This window comes from Plectropomus leopardus, chromosome 22 (genome assembly GCF_008729295.1).
Source record: "Plectropomus leopardus isolate mb chromosome 22, YSFRI_Pleo_2.0, whole genome shotgun sequence".
Lineage (NCBI taxonomy): Eukaryota > Metazoa > Chordata > Actinopteri > Perciformes > Serranidae > Plectropomus > Plectropomus leopardus.
The window spans coordinates 5,482,940-5,505,713 of record NC_056484.1 but is presented as its reverse complement, the minus strand read 5'-3'; the positions used below and the strand labels follow the sequence as shown (position 1 = coordinate 5,505,713).

Below are 22,774 nucleotides of genomic sequence, written 5' to 3'. Positions count from 1 at the left end.
CACTCTGTAAGTCTGTTCTCTCAGTGTGCCTTTAGGTTAAATATGTGATTACTGTTGATGCTCCTCTGTGACATGACATTAACTTTCATGTCACTTATTATTTGTTTGCATTATGGCTGCATGTGAACCTAACATGATGTTTTCAAATGTCTCGTTTTGTCTAAGCAACAACCTCCAGGGCTGAAAAATGAAGCCGACGAAAAGTGCCAAAAACTGCAGTTCCTTAAATGTCCACTTGAGGCTGGCACCAAAACCAAGTCAGTCCCCATAGACCACCATGTTAAAATGCCCAACTTCATAGCACGTATAAACATTTTTACAGCCTGGTACAAAAACTAGTTTTAGTCTTTATAGCTTATTTTGTGACAACTGTACAAGAGGTACATTTGATATAACTCACTCCTTCACATTTTATTAAGGCTTGGAGGTATGCATTATTAGGGGCATGGCCGCTCTTACTATCAGGATGTGAGGCATCGAGATAGCAATACCGATCCACAACTTTTTACTTCACATCTTTTTGTCCAAATATTGTCACCTCTGGCTCCAGAAATTCCAAAATGCCAAACCTGAGACTTTGTCATGGTGGCTACATCCAGTATTTTTATAAAGTCTATTGGTTAAATATGTGACTACTGTTGATGCACCTCCATGACATGGCATAAGTTTATTTGCAATAGGGCTGCAAAGAACAATTCAATTATTGATTAACAAGGAGTCTTAAAAAACTTAAAAACTTTCAATCAGCAGTTTAAAGATATTCCATTTAAGACCACATACTATTACACAAAGCTGAAACATAATAATTTTTGGCATTTTTGCTTCAAATATTACTGAAATGATCAATTGATTATCACAACAGTGGAAGGCCTTTTTGTCAATCAACTACTTTAAAGAGCTCTAGGGAATCTGATTGATTCAAAGGTTGTCTGCACATGGCTCAGCTAGCTGGTAGTGATTCTAACACTGCAGACACTGCTAACAACAGCACCAGTGCTGACAGCGCTAACAGTTATTAACTGGGAAAACTAGATGTCAGATGCTACACTTCTATACTGCTACATGTGCGTAGTGCAGATCGGCAGTGATTAGCTAGCCAGTGGGATACAAACACAGAGACTCACGCTGGTGCAGCTACCACAACAAAGAGCAGAGAAGATTAAAATGCACACAAGGAAAATGTCACTTAATTCTCTCTTTGGGACGCCATTGCCTTATTTAATCTTTACATAGCAAACTATTTTGCTGCTGTATTAATTTATAGAGTTCATTTATTCAAATGTAATTCTTTAGTCATTTTTAATCAAGGGAAATGCATTTGATTAAAAAACATGAGGAAGAGAAATTAATCTACCAAAATAGAACAAAATAAAATCTGACCAAAAACAAATGTAGCTCCGTGTATCTACGCTGCCGTGATAAATCACCTCAAATTTAACATATCAAATGAAGACACAAAAAATAATAAATGCAAACTTGCAAACTGAAGAGTTTGCAAGTTGCAGTTGCCAATTAATGATGTTACTGAGTTTAATGTTGAAACACTCGAATAGTGTTTTGTGGTTATCTTGAATGAAATCAAGGCTTAAAGGTCCCCTGTGGAGTTTTGACCACAAGCAGATTGAGTGGGTCCCCATTTGTTGCTTGTTTTCCCCAAGGATGTACGTGTCTGCCGTCGGTGTTTTGCGATCCAACTGAACAACTTGTGACGGTAAATGCAAAAAACACTGAAGTCCACTGGGCACCATTAAACAGAAGTTTGTTTGGGGCGTGTTTTCCCAGATTAACAGATTTGTCACAGCCCGTCGCAGTGAGCTACAACGCTAGTTACTCCTCTCCATCCTTTTGCCAAAATTTGGATTCATTGTCTCCACTCAGAGACAACATGAGCATAAAAGCAGCTTTAAAATGTCCCTTTAGAAGCATAGTGGTATCTTTCACAGATGCCACGCTGTTATTACTCACCGATGTGCAATCAATTTAAAGATCTCTTACCCAGTGTGTTTTACACCCTTCATCGCCCACAGGTTGCCAATCTTCTGAACATTAACAGAAATTGACTGTGAGCAATCAACAACAGAGACAAGCTGCTATCACTAGCAATGAGAGATACAATAACAACCATTATATTGAACTCTGCATAAATCTGCGAGATAGGATCAGGCACACCATCTCGGCGTGTTCTAACACATATCTACAAAATGTGTTTTAGTAGTGTAATCAGATGTAAATGTGATTTCGCTGGCAGCACAGCCAGCTCCAAGGCATCTAATTTAATATGTATCTTGAAGGTATCGGATTACAGGTGTGAACACGGGGAGATAAAGAACAAAATCTGATTGCCCACACAATAATTGGGATAACTGCGTTCAGTTTGAGGATCTCAGCGACAAAATGTAAACTCTGTGATATCTGCTTAGCTGAAAAATAGGGAATATAGCACATAAACAGTTCTTACAGGACAGTTCATCCCAAATCAAAATACACATTTTTCCTCTTATCTGTAGGGCTATTTATCAATCTCTATTTTTTAGTTTTAGTTTCACTTTAGTTTTAGTTTTAGTAGAGATGCACAGTAATATTGGCGCTTCCATGTTTCCATCTGCTGGTGGGCCATCACGATAAAAGTGTGCATAATGTGATGTTAATTTCACTACTGAAGAGACTTGATGATCACTAAAATTTAGTGGGAAAAAGTGGATACATTTATATCAGTTTCATCAACTGGCCAAATAAGTTGTTGTATATTGGCATTTCGGATATCAGCAGAAAATCCACTATCATGCATCCCTACTGGAAAGAGACATGGGTGTTTAGTTTGTCCAGTGTCCTATCTTTTAGTGCTTTGAGCAACACAGGCTAAGTGACAACTAGTTCCATTATATTGGAGAGAAGGTAGACATCTTTTCAGCCGACATCACCAACACTGCAATCAAAAATATCTATTGATTGATAAATAGCTCTACAGGTAAGAGCAAAAAAATGCATCCTTTATTTTGCGGTGAACTGTCCCTTTAAGGCTCCTTTAAGACCCAGTGCAGCAACCATCTGACAGTTATCTCTGAGCCAGCAAGTGTCAAAGTTCATTTCTATATTTCCACAGGGCTTACACACATTTCAGGGTTTTATGGTCCACCAAGCGTCCAAGCAGCTCAACCAGCATGGACCAAACGTTTAGTGCTCCCCAGTGATGACAGTCTGCTGTACAGGTCGGTCACTTTATTTAATAAGAGCCCCCCCCCTCCCGAGAGGTTGAGGTAATTCTTGGGAGATTAAGATGACGGAGTGGAGAGAGCTGCGCGGGTCATGCTGCGCCCAGGGAGAACTGCCACTGCTCTTTGTAACCTTGATGGACATTTTCACTGTCGCACGCACATACAGTACGTCCATTGCTCGGAGCAGCAAAGAAACTTATCTTAAGTCATGCCACTCTGCAGCCAATCAGTATGCAGTGTATGTCATCTGTGTATGTTAAGCCTTAGTGCACATTTATTCAGAAATCTAAGATTTGCTCGTGGGGGAATTAACTGCCTATCGGCGCGAGAGATGCAATCCGTGTCCGAGGCGGCCTATTCGATATTTTAAACCCTTATCATCATCTGACAATTTTATGAATAATTTTCATCATCTTGTAATGTGGCAGAATTGCTGGGAGCCTTCAAATCCTCCTCTGACATGATTAGGGAACATTGAAGTACACTTATGTTTATGCAATGTCTGATCAGACTAACAGCTTTTCCTATTAGCATAATAAATGAATTAGCGCATCAGAGACAAAGATCATTAGGCAGGTTTTCACCACGGGGAAATCATTTGGACAATGTATTGTCTAACAAAGTGGGACTACAGCTATGCGTCACAAAGCCTCGACATGCTTCAGCCTCAGGCTTTCCCAAAATCCTTCACTCACTAAAGCCCTGCTGGTGTTTGCATTCTGCTGAAACAACCCTCATTTCTTCCAGGCAGCTGTTTGGTTTCAAACGCAGGGGCCTCTGTGATTTCTCCACTGTCTTGTGATTAGTCATAACAGTGAATGGCGTGCTGCAGACAGTAATGTGTCCATGGAGTGACATGCCATAAACACAAGTTGTTATCATGATACTACATCTCTCCACCAGAACAGACTGACTTAGTGTGCTTAACAGTGTAGCCTCGGGGTTTATCCCTTTATCAGCTGCTCCTGTCTTCCCTTCAACTTCCCGAGCTCAAGTTTTTTTTTTCTGCCTGCAGTTCAAAAGCAGGTGTGACATTGCTTCGTTCTTGCACTTCATATGCTAAAGACATAAACAGCGGCTTGTTAAGAGTTGTTTTTAATTAGCGTGCAAGGCTTGGGTTAAGAGATTTCTTAACGGCTGTGGTTCCTGCAAGGTTCTTTGGTTGAAATTTGCATTTAAACATGAGGTGTGCCTGTTAGCGGCTCATCTGGAAGTATGAGTTAGAGTGCTGCAGGACTCTGGGATAATGGTCTCAGAGGGCTGTGGCAGCCCATACAGGGTGCGCGCATATAGTGAACTTATGCCACAGTCATTTACATTGGAGGCGTCAGAGCCATCATCATTTTTCTTTGATTGTAGGGCAGGATGTGTGCATTATGTATATTGGGAGTTACAGGTCCATAGGGGTTGAGGACTGTGTAATTTACATAGTGAGGTCTGAAATCCCAGGGCAGCTCCATGAAGCTGTTCTAACCTTGAAATGGCATCACTGACTTGACCATGACAAGTGCAGAATCCCTTCGGAAACATGGATGATTCTACTTTGCACAATTTAAATTATGTCCAATAGCATTCAGTAATGCAGAAAATGTTAGTGCTCTTAAAAGACACAGTATACAAATCTCTGTAAAATGGGAACATTTTTTTATACATTGTCTTGAACCTGGGAGTAGTTATACATTTATCAAATTAAAATATACTTTGAAGTGACAGGTTCTTGTAACTATATTTTGCCCACATATTCCATTTCATTTGAAAATACATCACACTACTGAAGTAGCCACTTGGGCTGTGACCCCCAGCATCACCTTTGGTGTCTGAATGAGACACACGTTATTAGATAACTCCACTTGTTATCACATGACCCATCAGCTACCGGTATGACTATATGCCTCTGGGGGCAAGGGCCAATATTTTGGGTGATCTGGTATAGCCAGCAAATATCTGGGCCAAGACTTCGTCTTCCACGGTCATTTTGGTTAATTCAGATAATTTAAGAAAGGGAATCAAAAATTAAATTGACAACTGACGATAGCTGATTGTTTCCGAGATTGTATGTTGGCCAATACTTTTGCCTCTCTGCACTGTTTCCCTGTCGCTCAAATGTGATTTTTCAAAACTACTCAAACTACAAATGGAAACCAGAATGTTTCGTAACCGAAATCGTGTCTTGTTTCTCCAGATTCTGCATACATGTGCAGCTATCTGTTCATTGAGATGAGTGGGAAGGGAGGTGAATGGGTCCAACAAGCACAAGACTTTGACCCAGGAGACCTGTGTTTGTGTCCCATGTTAAACTAAAAGTCAACGTTGAGTATTTTTGTCACAAAAGTGCGCATGAACATCAAAAAGTATTGTTGCTGAATCTAATCATGGATTTTAAAGTGTAAACATTAATCTTGTGTTTGCTGAAGTTTTTGGGTTGACTTGAAGGCAGCCCATTGCTCATCCTCAACCTTTTCTCTTTTTTTATATCAGTGGCCATGGCTGTTAACCATGAAGCTGGAGCCAGACACGCCCATCACTTCCTTGTGTCAAAAAGAGCCTTTCTGGTGCTACATTGAACACACACTCTCCGAATATGCCATCCAAGTGCGAGAAAGCCCAACGGACTGCTTAACACCCGCTGTAAGTACTGATACACTCTGACACCATAGTGAAGCTTTTGAGTGTTTACTCAAACCAAGTCAAACCCCAAAAGAGATAAACTCATCCTTCAGTTTTCCCCCTTCTGTTCAAAAACTGTTGTGACGTACTGCAACCACTCTCTGCACAAATGGTGCACACATGTATATTTCTTTAATTTTATTCGAAAAGAGTTATGTCTGTCTTGACATATGATTTGACCTGCTGCAGGTCAGTGCTCGCAATGAATTCCAATTTACCCATGACATCCGAGCAGACTGAAATTTATGTACACACAAATTACATTTACATATTGCATACCTCCTAAAGCAGGAACCTTTCACCAAACCTGGCAGGCAGCATTAATATATCATGTATTCATAATCTAAATATATTCATCTTACATGTTAAATAATGTGGTCATTATGCATACATAATTTGTTGAATGTGCGGTACACTGTCACACTGTGTTCTTTAAAGAGCTTCCTGTGCTTATGGTGTTATCCTGGCAGCATTATTACAGACTAAGTATGTGACATTTTTACAATATGTAAATGTAGTTCCAAGAGTTTGTCCTACATCATTAGATACAAAAGAGTTCTTGACCATGAACTAGAGAGAAGAGTTGTGAATCCTTGAAGCTGTACAGTATGTATTGTGCTACAGTCACACTGAAACCTTCAACACAAAGACAGTGTAGTGCTCAGAGTCAGGAGGCTTTAGGGCACCAGGTGGGTGTGTTTAATTACATAAGGAACATTCAGGTAAGTAGCTTTTTACAGTAATGTCTATTAAATTGAAATTTGATTTTAATGCTAACTGCATAGCTCTAACGCTTGTATTGTGAGTTGAAGGATTGCTATGAAATTTGATATTAACATTCATGTTTCCTCAAGATGGATTGCAAAAATGTTGTTGATGCTATTACTCTAAATTAAGATGGTGAACATGGTTCATGTCATACCAGCTAGTTATTACTTTGGTGCCGGTGAGTTGTGAGCGTATTTGCATACTGATGTTAAAGTTGAAAGCACTGCTGTGCATGTTGCCCTAGTCTTCTTTAAAGTGGAACTTCACCCGAAGGTCCCAAGGAATGCCACGTAATTCTTGCTTCCAATTTTTACCCAATGGCCAATCGGGGTATTGCAGCAAAAAAATCCTGTGTGGCCCAAAAAACGCACATCTCGAACTGCAAACAAGGTCAATATGACTCTTTCTACTGTAAACTTCTATCTGTAATGGTTTAATATTTATACATTTCTCCTAGCTCAGAAAAGCCATTTAAAAAACAATGATGTCATCACAATGTTAAGTTTATTAGCCGAGCAAGAACTTTATATGATACAATACTAATGATACAATATGATATGATACAATACGATATGATATAGTGCGATACAATATTTGTTATTGTCCCTGTAGGGAAATTTGTCTTAAAAAATTCCCGTCACAATAAACAAACTACATATGAACAGAACAGCACAAGCTGTGCCAATTCACTCCAATAAACTGCACAAAATCCAAAATGCACATATAAAATATAGCACATAACACATATTGCACGCCCCCCATTGTCAAAACATCATGAAACTATTGCACAATCCCTGCAGCTTTAAGCAGCCATGTTTAAAGTTTAATAGAGGCAGGAACAAATGAGTTTTTAAAACAGTTGAGTTTGCAAGTGGGGAACTTTGACAAGGCGAAAAAGTGGGAACAGGGGTTTGTGAGGCAGGAGTTGATTAAGGGGTGTTGGTGTTCATAAATTTCCCAACTGGTCTACTCTATGTCAGCAGTTGCCTCCCAAGGTTTAGGTCGCTACAAGTCTGCGACAGTCAATGCCCCAATATTAGCAGAAACTGCCATATGAGTGCTGTGCAGAATGATGGCAGTTAACTAGCCAGTGGGCTATACACACAGCATCTCACATGCACTAACATGCACATGCGGCTGGACCGTCTATCACAACAAAAAACAGAAGCTTAGATTACAACACAGACAGAGGTAGCGTAACTCTGCTCTCTGTTCAGAACGCTATTACTTCTATACATCTTTATATTGCAAATACTGGTTTGCTGAAATAATAAGGCTCTAAATGTCACATACAGCTCCTTTATATATATATATGTTCTTATACGCTGCAACTTTACAGGTCTGAAATGACAAAATAGCTTATTTCAGAGGTGAAAATTCTGATTTTCTTTTATGATTCAGATCATTTCATTTAAAGATTCAGTGGGACGCTAAGCGATAGCATCAAATGCATCAAAGATCAGGTGTCACTCTGTCATGCCAGGCGATCACTGCAGACAAAAAGGATGTCATGTATAGCAATGTGTGAGCACTTGATATCAACAACCTCACTTCACAGTGTGGGAGTGTGCGCGGACATTATCAGCAGACACAGCATCTGCACGTACACACACGTACTCACATTACTGTTTGATGCTGTTCCACCAACAACACTGTCAAGAGCTCTCCCCTCTTCATCATAGCGATGCTGTCCAGAACCATATCTCAAATGGAGTTGCGGCTCTTTCATGTCACTGAGATTGTGTCTAGATGTGTGTGCGTTTCTGCGTATCTGTTGCTCTCATTTGCATGAGAGTCTGTCTCTCTTTGTGTGTGTGTGTGTGTCTCTAAGTGGCTGCATATTCATCCGTCTACTTTTTTCTCAGCGTGTGTTTGCGCACCCCCAAAGGACTGTCAGGTCAGTTCCGTGTCAAGCCAGCCAAATCCCTGGCACAGATTAACAGGAGAGGGCAGCGCCAGCCTTTGAGGGCTATAGTAGCCGGAGCATTCACACCAATTAGGAACCGGCAACCCGGCCACCCAGCCCTACACTCACCCTGGCTGGCTCGAGATAACAGAGCCAACACACATGCTCAGACTGATAGGCATGCACGAGAATGCGCTCGCTGCATACCCACTCATAACTTGGTAGCTTATACATATGCAACACAGTACTAAACATCATCCATTAGCTGCAACAGGGGCCTGAACGCGCTGCTCGAAGTGTCAAATATGCATGAAGGAGTGGAGGTCTGTGTCTCGTAATCCTCTAGGCAATTAATACAATCGTTTCCAGGGCAAAGCACCTTGATGCACACATCAAACCTCTCCCTGGGCTCGCTGAATTTTTTGTAGGTAGACTAATTTACAGGTATGTTGGCCAGAGGCTTGCTTTTATGGATTGGAGCTGTCTCGAAGCCGACGGCAGGCCATACGTTGAGAATTGTCTGCACTGATGCATGAGGCTCTGGGGACAACATATTCGCAGTGGGTGGAAAACCCTGCCGGAAAAGCTGTGTTTAAAGATAAAAAGCTTTCTGTTCTGCGAATTGTATTGCAACTCTAATTGGGCAGTGATTTGGCGTTCGATTAGCTAGGCTGAGTTAATACACATTCGGCTTCAACATGTTTTCAGATGAGTTACTATGTGTTGAGATTTGAGCCATTCAAAGGGATAGTTCCAGTTTTGAAGTGGGGCTGTATGGGGCACTTATCCAGAGTTAGTAAATTACATACAGTAAATGAAGGTGGCAGCACCCCAAGTTTTGATAAATAAGCCTAAAGCTAAGTAACTTACTGCTGTGGACAAGGGCAGCAGCAAAACACATTTTAGCCACCTAAAAAGAGTTTGTCCTTAAAAAAGCTATACGATTTTAAGTATATGTTATATTGAAAGTATTTTCACAGCTTTACTTTACAGTCACCAGACTCACATTGAAAAAAACTGTAATTTCGGCTTGTTGAATACTGAAGCTGTTGGTCTAATGCAAGTGGCAGCATGCAGGGGGATAAAATGAAGCCAATGTGAAAGTGCCAAAAACTGAAGTTCCTTAAATGACCATTTGAGGCTTGCTCCAAAAGTGACTCAATCTTCATAGAACCTCATGTTAAAATCTTTGCAGCCTGGTACACAAAACGGTTTACCTAAAAAGTTTACGTCCATCCTTAAATATACATAACTATACGTAGCTCCTATGAGTGATAGGCCAGTGTTACTGCAGTGTATGTTCAAGATGGCGATGGCCAAAAAGTCGATCTCAAGACTTCAAAATGGCATTCTACAAACCAGTGAGTGACGTTACGGTGGCTTTGTCCATTATTGTATACAGTCTATGATCTACTGCTGCCTCTGTTAGTTTGTGTTATCTTGTGACTTTGTTTAATCTGAACTAACCCTTTTAAACACCAAAGTCGCACAATAAAACAAACAAAACTGATTGAGGCAGTGGTAGACCAGTAGCTTCATTCTTCAGCTTCAATGTTTTTCTCAGTGGCTTTGAAAAGAGCACTATAACTGCTACAGTGACCTGTCAAAAAAGGCTGTCTGCTGAGTGTAAGGTAAAGTGGTGAAAATATTCTCAATAAAACACAAACTTAAGAGATTTTTTTGGCAAGACCTTTTCAAGGTGGCTAAAACAAGTTTTGCCCCTGTCCACGGCGGCACTATGCCTGCTGGACTCTTGTCTTCTTCTCTGAATTAGGGACATGCCGACTTACATTTACTGTATGTCAATGGACCCGCATTTGCAAAGCGCCTCTTAATTTTTTTTTAACATTACATGTCACTGCTTCTGAGCTTAAATGCACCAATGGAACAGCCATCTGAGGCAAATAGGGGTTCAGTATCATCTTCAAGGGTACTTTGACATGCAGAGCCGGAGATTAAACTGCCGATCTTCCGATTAGTGGTTGACCCGCTGTACGTCCTTAGCCACAGCTGTATGTAACACACTTGCTATGGATAAGTACCTCATACAACCCCACTTTAAAAGATTTAAACTCTCTCTAACATTTACGCCACACAAACACGGTATTTGTAGACTTGACAGTCGCAGACAATTTTCGTCTTTATATGTCCAAATGTTTTCATTGCATTACTGCTCCTGCAGAGCTTGTCATCGTCTTCAGTATATTGTCAAGCATTTAATTCTGCCTCGCTTTTTTCATGTTGGTTCTGCAGATGTTTTTTTGCCTCCAGTCCGATATTGATTGAAATGTTCAGCCTAGTGTGAGGAGAGAAGGAGGGGGCTGCTGGTATTCAGAGGCATTCGGTTGGTGGGGAAGCAGTATTGATTGCACTTAAAGTGACAAGATTGAGGAGGCCCACTTTGACACGTTATCCCCATTGCCGCCAACGGACAAAGTGCGGGCCAGAGGAGCAGCGCGATTGATTTCTGTGATCATGAATGGCCTGAGACCTATGAATCAGTTGTGCAGGCCGTGCAGCTTGGAAATAAGTCAACAATTTCTCATAGCGCTGTGGTAATGTAAGGACTGACAGCCTGGTTGATTTAAGAGGACAAGTAAATACTATGGTAATGAATAGGCTTCATGCACACTCTGATAATCTGAGAAGTCCTCACAGCTCTGGCAATAATAACTTGGCGTGTAAAGCACTGGTAGTATATTTGAGAAGGCAGGTATTGCGGGCAGCAGTCATCTATGGGATTTTGTTGTGCATAATTCACTGGCAAGGCATTGAGCTGATATAGCCTCTCCCTCTCTTATGATCATCCATCAGCTAAAATTGCTTTCTTCTAACATTAGGCTGTCAACGAGAAATAACAAATGTAGCCATGCAGAGCAACACATGATTACAGGGTAATAATGCCCCGAGGTCAGAGGAGTGTGACCTCATTCAGAGCGGCTTGTTGAAGGAGGCAAGTTAGATGAAGAGTCACCAGGGGATGGCTCATCTTCATCTGCTGTCAGGTGACTTCCATGATGTGTGTTTTTTAATCACCGCAATAGCATGTTTCATATAATTGAAAAAAAAAAAAAAAAGAATGTAATTTTGGGCATGATGTTCTTCAAGAAAACACTCGAGGGGAGAAAATTAACCACAAAGCTCAGAGACATTCAAAAGGATGCATGATTGAAAACGTTTACATCACCCTCTCTCTTTGACCACTGTTAAAAAAACACCTCTCACCGACAATTGAGGGCCATTCGGAGCCCCACATTTGCTCTGATTGATATTGTGTAAATCCATCACTATAATCTTCCAGGAAATTGCACAGGCGTTTCCAGAGGTCTAATCGAGATATGGGTGCACTCACATTCCAAGCAGCAGTGAGAATGAGCAGGGAAATTAAGGTGAAGCGAGACACATGGAGGAAAAAACCTGCACAGCTCAAGATGGATATTTTTCAGTCTGAGAAATACATAGGAATGATACGGATTTTTATCGACAACTGATAATAACCTGCTTGTCATAGCCAATACCTATAAGATGACAAATTATTTCACATTTTTGTATTATAAAAATTTGTTTAGAACTTGTAGTTAATGTACACCTTAGGGTGAGAAAGGCTCAAATTTCGTGAGAAAATATGGATGACTTAGTTATCCATATCTCTGACCGAACCAAACCTCACTGACACTACTATTATTAACACAACAAAAACAAAGAACAGTTATAACTCTTCAGATGTTCATTTATTTATTTATTTATTTTAAACTTCCAAAATTCACTTTTGTTTTTACAGAACATTTTGCCTAAGACTTGAAATATAAGACTTTGAATGTTTCAAGCTTAATATGTCAAAACAGAAATGTCAATAGTTTATTCACAAGTAACTGCAACATCCCTCTGTCTAACCTGTTTAACAGCAACAGGAAGTTTGCTAATGTTTTGGGGAGTTGGGCGGTTCAGGATCAGACCCTCGACGCAATTGAAATGCCTTTCTCTGAAGCTGTGAAAGATGTCTACACCAGCCACAACATGTTTGGCTCTCTCGTCAGCATGCTGCGCTTATTCTTCCTCTTGTTCTCTGCATTTATTTGCAATCGCAAAACCAACTTTACAGGTGTAGCACCATCTACCACATTGTGTAGATGCTGCCCTTATCGGCACTATTTATCAGCTATAATTTAATTATTGGAATACATAATATTATACATTTTCCATCCTGGCTAAGAATTCATCTGCCTGATATATATCATGCATTCCTAAAAATATACATTATATATATCTATAGAGAGAGAGAGCGAGATGGCCACAGCATGGTGCATTTTCGAAAAGGGAAAGCACACAATTAATAAGTAAACAACAGGATAGAGTAATTGAATGGAGGGGAAAATGTTGGACATGCTTCAGTGATCTCAGCCTTTTCCATCCCAGTGTTCCCCTTCCTGTGTGTCGCCTGCAGGTTTCAGTTCCATGTGCTGCATAGCCAATTACCCATGAAAATAAAAGAGAGAAAGCCGGTTGCAAGTGATGAACACACATGAAACGATAAGCACTTACTGAATTCAAAAGCAGAAATGTGGAAAGGCAAATGTTCAATACATAGTAACATAATTTCTGCAGTGGAGCTTAGTGCTTTATCTGTATTGAGTGTTTATTTTATCATTATTTTTTGTATTAGAGCATTTAATCAAAACACCACATTTTGGCTGTCACTTAATATAAGTGAGACAATGTGTGAGCATCCATGAACTGAGGAGCTGGTTTATTGGAGTTTTTTTTCTTTTTTTCCTGAGCATACAATGAGAGTCATAACAGGAGGCTCTGCACAAGCAAACACAGCGTGGCATATCATCACAGCAAGTGTTTGCGCATGTGGTGGTGGGAGAGGGATGGCTGTGGGGGGGTGGGGTGGGGGGGTAACTGAATTGTGAGGTCTAGATGGTATTGTTCTTCGCAGGGAAGGACTCAAAGGACATTTTAATGAATGGAGCTTGGGGAATGCAGTGGGATCTGTTGTCATGGCAGAGGGAGGGAGAAACTGTGTTTCAGATGTAGATGCTGAATTATTGAGAGCAGATCTGTGCCCTGGTAACATGTTTTTTTTATTTTGGTCAATTCCAGTTATTCCAAACCTAATACAGATTTTTCTGCCCCATGCCACTGGTGCTTTGTCATCTGCTGACACCAAAGGCACCCTTTAGCATCTTTATTAGACTAAACGGGATTTCATATAACTCCAGTGTATCTGTATCAGGGGACTGCCCAGTGTTTTACAGGCCCAAAATCTTAAAGCCCCACTGTCCGAAAAAATGTCCCATTGGATTGAAAGCCAATTTTTCCAACAGCCCATTCCCCAAACAAATGCCCTTTGCTCGAAAGTCCCACTTGTTGTGAAGTCACATTTTATACTTCTGTAAACCACAGCAGTGTTTCCCACTAAAAACCAAGACTATGGTGGGTCGCCATAGTCTAATTTGTCCCGCCATAGTCTCAGTGGAGCTGGACTGTTAATTAGGAGCGATATAAAAATATATACACCATTGGGTTATTAAAAGCACAGCAAAGGCAGAAAGGAGCAGCAGAACATCAGGCGCATTAAAAGTGAAACTAAACTGTTTATTCTGCTGGGACTAAAACTCTCTTTCACTTACAAAAGTCAAAAATCTGCAAATATCTTGTCTCATCCATCGATTTGATCAGCTGTGAACATATAAGCAGATAAATCATCAACCCCACAAGTGACATTCAGCAGCGAAGGAGATAACAAGAACTCTGCCTGCTGTGCTGCATTCATGGATCCACAAAAAACGTTGGATATTAGAGTGACACCACAGAATGCTACATGCTGCATTACTTTTATTACACAACGTACGGACAGTGCATGAGAGCCTGTATACCTACCATCCCGTAAATTCATGGTCAATGTTGTTTTAACGCAATAATAATTAATTTAGGTAGGCTTCTCATTTACTGATGTCGAGTAACAAACTTGTATGTATTTTTATCCATGACATGATCTTTTTTCTAAACCTAGCCTAGTTTTGTTGCCTAAACCTAGGTTTCAAAACATAAACCACTTGTTTCGATGTGTTTTAGCTGTGCATCACATAGAGAGGCTAAAGGGTGCCATGTGGGTCGATATCAGATGCAGAAGGGTGTGACAAATTGGTGGTATTTGAGTAAGTGGAAATGAGAAAGGGTTTGATTTTTACTATTTTTGAATCCAGAAATTTTGATGTCTAACTGGAAAAGGTCAAATAAGCAAAGAGCTACAGTGTGTTTCATCCTCTTTGCATAAAGATCTTCACCCTGAAGACCACAGCTCCGCTCATGTCCACTGTGAGTGCAAATGAGATTGAAACAAATGGCTGAGAGGCATCTTCCTACTTGATAAGTAAGATGTGACAGCCGACTGTGCTCAGCCTTGGGTAGCTTCTTGTATGTGCTTGTGAACAAATAATGCAATAATGTGCAAATATATTCTAATAACTTTGCTCTGCTTTAAATTGTATTTTTGATACATTTTATTTGTTACCTAAATTTTTCTCTAAGCTCCTAATCAAAACACAAGGAGGCAATTGGGAATGTATGTGCATACATACATTTTTAATGTTACCAGTATGAGTTTCTCTGACATGGTAATATATTTTAATCATCTCAGGATTTCAGCGATTCAAATGAGCAGGTTTCTCCAGCCGGGTGGGATTAGCGACGCCTGGCTAAATGTGTGTAGCTAAACGGTGTGCAGGATTGTGTCGTCATCTGTGCAAATGCTTGTATGCAATGTTTTGTGTGTAACCACCTGCGTGTAATGAGCATCTGACCCTGCGTGGATCATTTCCCCTTCGTGGTTTTAATTAGGCTGTAAATGTCAACATATGAACCATTCTCTTCCGCAGTGTGAAGCGTATGTGCAGGGTTGGCTGTTGGCAAAGGGCTGCTGTTCATCTTTTGTCGCATGTTGACTTCTCGGACAATTAGAGAATGTGAATGACTCAAAGGCAGGGCCAAGAATAGCTGCCTGAGGCGTCTCTCCCTTCCTGACCTCCATTCCTCCCAATATTCATCACAACAAAGGCGGGAGATACACGTCCTGGCAACCACCAATTAAGGCCACATATCCTTCACATGAGGGCTATTGGTTAATCAAAGCCCTGAGAATAATGAGCTAAAGTAAACAGTAATTACTGGAACCAGGTCATTGATTACAGTTCAGTCTTTGACTGGCCCTTTGGGATTTCTAGACAAGGGAACATCTCCAAATATGTGCATGATAGCCACATATGACCCTATGGCTTTTCGATAAAATCAATTTTTCTTGCTGAATTTGCATTGCGTTTTGCTCATACAGCTTACAGCTGCACACATTTTCCCAAATCATACTCTGTTCCACCACTGAGATTGACAATAACTCATCCCCACTTAACATATATCCACACTATATATTTAGTGTCAGATGATAGATCTATCCATGGCATCCCTAGTGGCAGCATGAATTATGTATGTTGTATAGATTTGCCACTTTCAGTATATGAAGATGTGGAGAAAGACATGAACGTGCAAACTGCCGTCACATTAGTGAGAGATCAGCACGGATTTTAGAATACCCCATTAGTAGAAGCTGTTCCAATCTAGGACACAATTTAACCCTAATCCAAGAGCAAAAGTGAAACATGGCTGGTTAACAATATGGGCCATCAACATAAAAAGGTTCTTTTGAATGTTCTCGGGTCATATGAGGCTGCACTCAACAGAAAAATGGTGGCATTTGTTTCATGTACTATGATTAGAGTAATACCTCCCTCACCAAATGATCATTTGTATATCAATCACTCACCCTGTGTTAGGTTGAATTCTGGAAGAGAACAATGTTTTTCTCACATGGCCAATAGACGAATAATCCAAAAACTCAGAACAGTCTTTATGAATTGAAGTTAAATGAGGTCCATGTTTAACAGCAAAACTATGCCAAAACATCCATTCAAAAACTGTCATACAACTCATGCAGTATAGTCCAAGTCTCATTTATCTAGCTGTATGCTCAGCACTTCCTAAACACACAGCCCTTTTCGCCAAGTTACAGAACTGAAAGTATTAATAATTATATACGCTCTCTTCAAAGCCAAACTATCTTAAGAAAAAACGTAATTTGTACCCAGTGCACATAAATTAACTTTAGCAAGCTAGCAGTGTAGGCACTTATCATGTATGTGTGAAGAGTGTGCATGCATGGGTAAAAAGTCAAATATTTTCTTACTAGAAACAACAATTTATACAGTAATTTCCTTTCAAACTCCTCCTCTAATGATAACATGAAATTATTTAGCAAAAAAAAAAAAACAAAAGAAAAAACATCCAGTGCCAAGGTTTTTTAAAGGTCTTGTTCTTTAGAAAATGTGGGAATGGGTACTACACCATTAGGGTTTGGGAGATATCACTGTGAAGTCACATAAACTACGGCCAAGTTATGATCAAGATTAGGTCACTAGTGGTTTGAGTCATTTTGAACATAAACACATCTTTGATCCAATCCACTCATATCCTTCAAAACTTGGCTTGTAATCAGACTGCTTTTTAAAGTTCACTTTGTGTTCAGTGTAAACACACTTTTAGGAATAAGGTCAAGGTGGATGTTTGGGCGTACAACGTGACTTGGAAGTTTAATATGCCCAAACTCAGCCAACCCTCAACTAAAGCTGTACCATGTCCTCCTATGAGCTGTTTTTGAAATTCTCTTGCAAGCAACAAATATTTTTTTTATCATTTAGGTATAGTATGTACTTGTTGGTTGTATCCATTTCCCCAGTCTTGATAAAAGCTGAAGCACACTGTAGATAAAGCCACATGAATTTTCCTTTGTCTAACATGGCCTCATCTAATAGCTTGTAATTTAATGGTACAGGGGGATGCTGCAGTCCGAGTCCCTCTAGATTGTCTGTAGGGGGTAGGGTGATGTTAATCAACCAGGGAAGGACATTAGCAGTGTGTCAATCTAACCAGTGCTCTTGTTGTACTGCAATGACAAAAGGTATTGAATCATCTGTGTACACTGTTTGTGTGCATGGGGGTAAAGGGCCATCGTAAATGGTGGTTGGTCTTCGGAGCATTAGCAGTGCGAACACAATAAAGCTGCTCATTCAGATCATTACCATTCATCACTGCTATTATCATTAGAATAGATACTTACATAAAAGCTACACATTATCAGCACACACACACACATAATATACTACATAATCTTCCATTACAAGCCTTTTTGCATTCCCACCAAGTCAGTGACTTGGCAATGATTCTCAGGCGCCGAAATTTGCATATATGTTACAGTCAGTCAGTGTGTGGGTAACATGAAAAATGCAATTTTCTGCGTGACTTCTCACTCTGCAAGATGGCAGCTGTGCGTAAGAGAGAGCGTGTGTATACCACCTGTAATTGTACTGCTGCTGACATTTCTCATGATTTTTACTGCCGGTGCAGAAGGTTTAGGGTTGTGCCTCAGTAAAGAAATACTTGGCTATAAACTTTTTTGTATCAGTCATAGCCTGGAGAGCTACTGGATAATAAAGTACTCACATAACCGTAAAAACTGTGGCCTCCAAAAGTGGCTCTTTCAGAGAGAGTGAAGACAATCGGGGGCCCGTTTTTATAAGAGCAAAGTAATATCAAAATGTTCATAAATACGACATAATCTTGGTGGTTTGCTGGGACTTATCGACTGCTTGTGCTATGACACAGTCCAGTGTCCCTGGGAATGAACCCGAACTGTAACCATATTTTATTTGCAATTATCATAATCTTTTCCTAAGCCTAAGAATATGGTAGTTGCCATTTGCAGATATTATACAATTTTAAAAATGTTGGCCCTGAAGCTATAAATGCCCTGATTGAGCATAATCCAGCGTTTTACAGCGTGCTTGTCTGGTGATTGGGTTGAGTGGCCATCAGTATTGCCAATGTTCAGTGAAAGGTTTTGAAGTAAAGCTGGACATGTGCTACATGAGTTGAGCCTGTTTATGATCCAATTTTTTAGCCCCTTGGTTTGTTTTCGAGTCAAACAGAATTTCAGCTTCATCTGGTGTCATTTTCCTTGCAACTTGTTAATATGCAGAGAAAGTGAGGGCCAATCATGGCCGATCAATTGCTGCCGACTAGATGCCGGATGTTCGAATGACCTTCTGACATCAGAAATTTGGGCCGGTTGTAGATTTCGCATAGTTGTACAGAGCCAGGAGTTGGTCACCGAAGATCAGTAACTTTTTTTCTCACTAGCTAAGGGAAGAGGCAAACCGAGAGCCATAGCGACACAGTGCATCATGTGGAAGGAAAGAAATGGTGGCCAGGCTGGGCAAGTCTGACTAGTGAACAACAGCCAATATCTCTGGCAGATCTTATCTAAGCAAGTGATTATATCAGAATCAGAAATGTATTGATCCCTGGAGGACACTGTGAGCACTATCTGGGCCAAGACTTCCTCTTCTGAGCGCCGGTCATTTCAGCTCATCTCTGTAAACAGTAGACTGCCCCCCGAGATTCAAATCATCAGTCAGACACCCTTCGGTCGACTGAGATCGCTACTAGTCGGGCAGTCATTTTTTTGTTTATTTTGCTAGTCAGTGTGCTGTGCAGTGTACTTCTGAAGACGTTTTAGTCCACAGATTTTGCTGTGGAGTGAGTGCTCTGACTGTCATGCTACTCTTTGGTATATGCTGCAGCGGTACAGAGGATGAAAAGACTCTGTACTGTAAGGCTCTGAGATAGCATTATCTTCTGTCTGCTGCTTAGAAGTGGTAAATTCACAGCTCATAGCAAACCAATATGACACAGTCTTCTGCTTTTGTTTGATATTGATATTGATAGTGTTGGCAAAAAATGTTGTTGCATGCTGCCAGTCTGTTGTTAGCCCCATTAGATTGCTTTACATGAATGCCATTCAAACTTCAAATGGAAAAAAAAACCCTGAACCATCAAATATTGTTACTGAACTGCCAAATCTGATTTGACTGACATAATTCAGAGTTGGATACAGCCCTAATAAACAGATACCTGCATATGAATGCAGATATGTTTCTAAAAAGCTACCATAAAGCTAAATCATCTTCAGACAAAAGCAGATGGGTCTTGTGATTGCGTTTTGGCCATAAGTTCTGCCTCTCCACAAAGACCGTTAACCTGCTGTTTAAACATGATTTGTTAATACTACTCTGACGATAAATGGAAACTAGATTGCTGCTGATACCAAAATCTTGTCCTGAGAGATTCTGCATACACATGCATAAATATGTTTATAAAGATAAGCAGATACTCAACTACTAATTAGGATCCTACTAGAATGTGAGCTATAGTGCCGAAATATACCTTTTTGATGTTTTCTTGTCCCCCTATCGCAATCAGTGAGAATGACAAAAACGTTGGCAAAATGCATTATGAATCGAACTGGTGTGACATAACAGATGTTTGCTAGCAAACAAACTTTACCTGCCACAAGCTTTAAGACAAATATTTTATTTTATTGACTTCACTGGTAGTTGCCAATAGCCAGAATGGTCAGCCGGAGTCACAGGCTGTTTTATTTCGATAGTACATGCACAGTGTGAGCACATAAACCATGAGTTGGCGTTACATTGCAGCTGATTTGCTCATAAAGGAGGAGCTGGATTTAAAACATTTCTAAAAATGTGCTTAAATTATACAGTGTATACCCAGCTGAAATATGTTTTTTTTAGGAGGATTTTAGTTGAAGTAACAGTCTGTGTGTTGTACACGCTCTTGTGATTATTGTAGCAAACTTTTTCATCGTTACTCACAAAATAATAAGAGTAAAGGTCTTGGATGAAAATTTCCTTTGAGGTTACCCAAGATATAGATGGATTCTGTACTGTAAACCTTTGAAGATTTCAGATCCCCTGTTTCAGAGGTCTTGCCAGTTCAAATGCCCTGGGATGAATTCTCACATAATAATAGGAGGGAGGAATCGGGTTATTGTGCATCCAAAACATCCCTTTTCTCTGACAGTAGAGAGGAATGAAGGGATGTGTTCCAGGGTCACATCTGGCTTCTTGCTATTTTGTATCCAGATAATCATCCATCTGAAAAATTAAAGTGCTCCGAAAGGATTTGATGATCAACCACAGCAGTTAAAGAACTCTCTGGTGGCTGAATCAAACACTTACCAGTGACAGACTTTTGCTCTACACAGACAAACCTTTGGCTTCCCATGTTAGTTTAATGTTTTGACATGAATACAGCCCCGTGGAGAGTTTCAGCCAGCCACACAGTGTCCAAGATGTTCAATTTGTGACAACCATCCCTCCTGTGAGAGTTTCGATTCAGCACATCAATAGCGCTCAGTAATTTCTAAACAAAATGAATGAGTGGCCAGTGGGGAGTCTTGAAGAAGAGAGGAGGAACACCACCACAAAAAGCTCTTTCTCCTTGTCCCACTGCATTTTCGGTGACAGGCTTATTCCCAGCACAGTGACACACAGTACATGTAACAGTGTCTTCTTCTTTGCCGTCTGCGAGTGGGCAGCCTCTAAGAGCACTTCTGCAACACATTCATGACGATAAAACTGTAATGAAGTGGCTGAAATACAAGAGTTTCAACATGGTGCTTTTCAGTGTATGGTCTCGGCACTTTCCACATCTCCTTTCAACATGGCTCCGGCACAATCCGCCAGCTGTCTGATATTGGCGCACAGCACCGCAAGGGTTTTAATCTGCAGCCAGAGAGCCTCAGCAGGACAATGCCTAGATTTGGGCAGCGAGAAAAGGGTACATGTCTCAGTTCTGAATGTGAGGTGTCAGCATTTGATTAATGCCTGACATCATTGTGCTTTCAACTCTGGCACGCTGATAAACTGAGAGAAATTGCTGATGGATGGCCACCTTCCTCCAAGATAAGGCTCATTTCTCTCCTTGGGATATAGGCAATACAAAAAGTAGAGATTTCTATTTTGACATTAAAGACCTTGTGTGTATCTCATCTGGGATCTTATTACCTGTTGGTTCGTTGCAACAAGATGGCCTTGACTTTGCGCACTCTTACATGAAATGGCTCGAACACTGGCTGAAGAAAAGACACGTTCAGCTTTGCAGACACAGATTGCATTACTTACAAATGAGCCAAATGATAAGATGCCAGATACTGAAACACACGTGATAGCTCTTCTAAGTGGCAACCTAGTGTGCAGTGAGGCCTCAGAGGTGCCACATGGGCACATTCATGATTAATTAGTTTGTTGTGTCACATAAAACATTGGGCTATTTTAATTAAGGCATCAGAATAAATCTTCCTTTAACATAGCATGTCTTTAGGGTAAAATATGGTTTCTTTATGAGCAGAAATAACAGTGCCAAACCTAGCACTATTATCATTATAGATATCATGATTCTTATTATCATCATTATCATTATCACCACTGTACTTACAAGCTCAAAAGCATATGAGAAAACATAAATAGATAACTTAGCTAACAAACAATAATAATAGAAAAATAATCTTCCAAGAATACATGAAGTATACATTAGAAAATTTTATCATCTTTTTTCTTTTTTCAGATGCCTCCATGACAACCATGGCCGAAGGCACTATGTTTTTGGGTTGTCCATCTCTGATATCTCAAAAATGCCTTGAGAGAACTCTTCAAATTCTGCACAATAACCCACTTGTCTTTAAGAATGTACTGGATAGATTTTAGTTGTCATAGCTCAGTGTTAAAGGTCACTGTGACCTTGTCTGTCTCAGTCATTTTTAACGGGCATGTCCTGAGCATTTTTTAATTTTGTTTTCTTTTTTTTCAAATTTTTCACAAATGTCACTTGGACTCAAGAATGAACTAATTAGAATTTGGTGGTTTAAAGCTCAAGGTCACTTTGACCTCACGAAACATGTTTTTGGCCATAACTCAAGAATGGGTAAGCTTTTTATGACAACATTTCACACAAATGTCTAATAGGATAAAATGGTGAAGTGAAGACATTTTTGTAATCCAAAAGGTCAAAGTTCAGCTTCACTTGGACATCATAATGTTCTGCCAAAACTCTTTCCAGGTCATTATTTACTGTCATAACTCTGGAAGGGGAGAAATTTGGTCAGAGACTGAATTGGTGACACTAATCTTAGGTTCACCTTGAAACCATGCTGTTTGTTTAGATCTTCTGAGCTGGTGAGGGGGAGATATGTGTGAAGCGTACATGTTTTCACAGACATTGATGTAAACTGATAATGTAAGCCCCC

General features: G+C 40.2%; 1 protein-coding gene across 1 annotated transcript in view; it reads left to right on the top strand.

Annotated features, from left to right (window-relative positions):
* The window catches only part of chrm2a (cholinergic receptor, muscarinic 2a), an 89,362-nt gene that overhangs the window by 31,395 nt on the left and 35,193 nt on the right, over window positions 1-22,774 (top strand). Inside the window, exon 2 of the mRNA XM_042511553.1 lies at window positions 5,694-5,843. The gene's annotated coding sequence lies outside the window, so the exon portion shown is untranslated. The remainder of the gene's footprint in view (window positions 1-5,693; window positions 5,844-22,774) is intronic.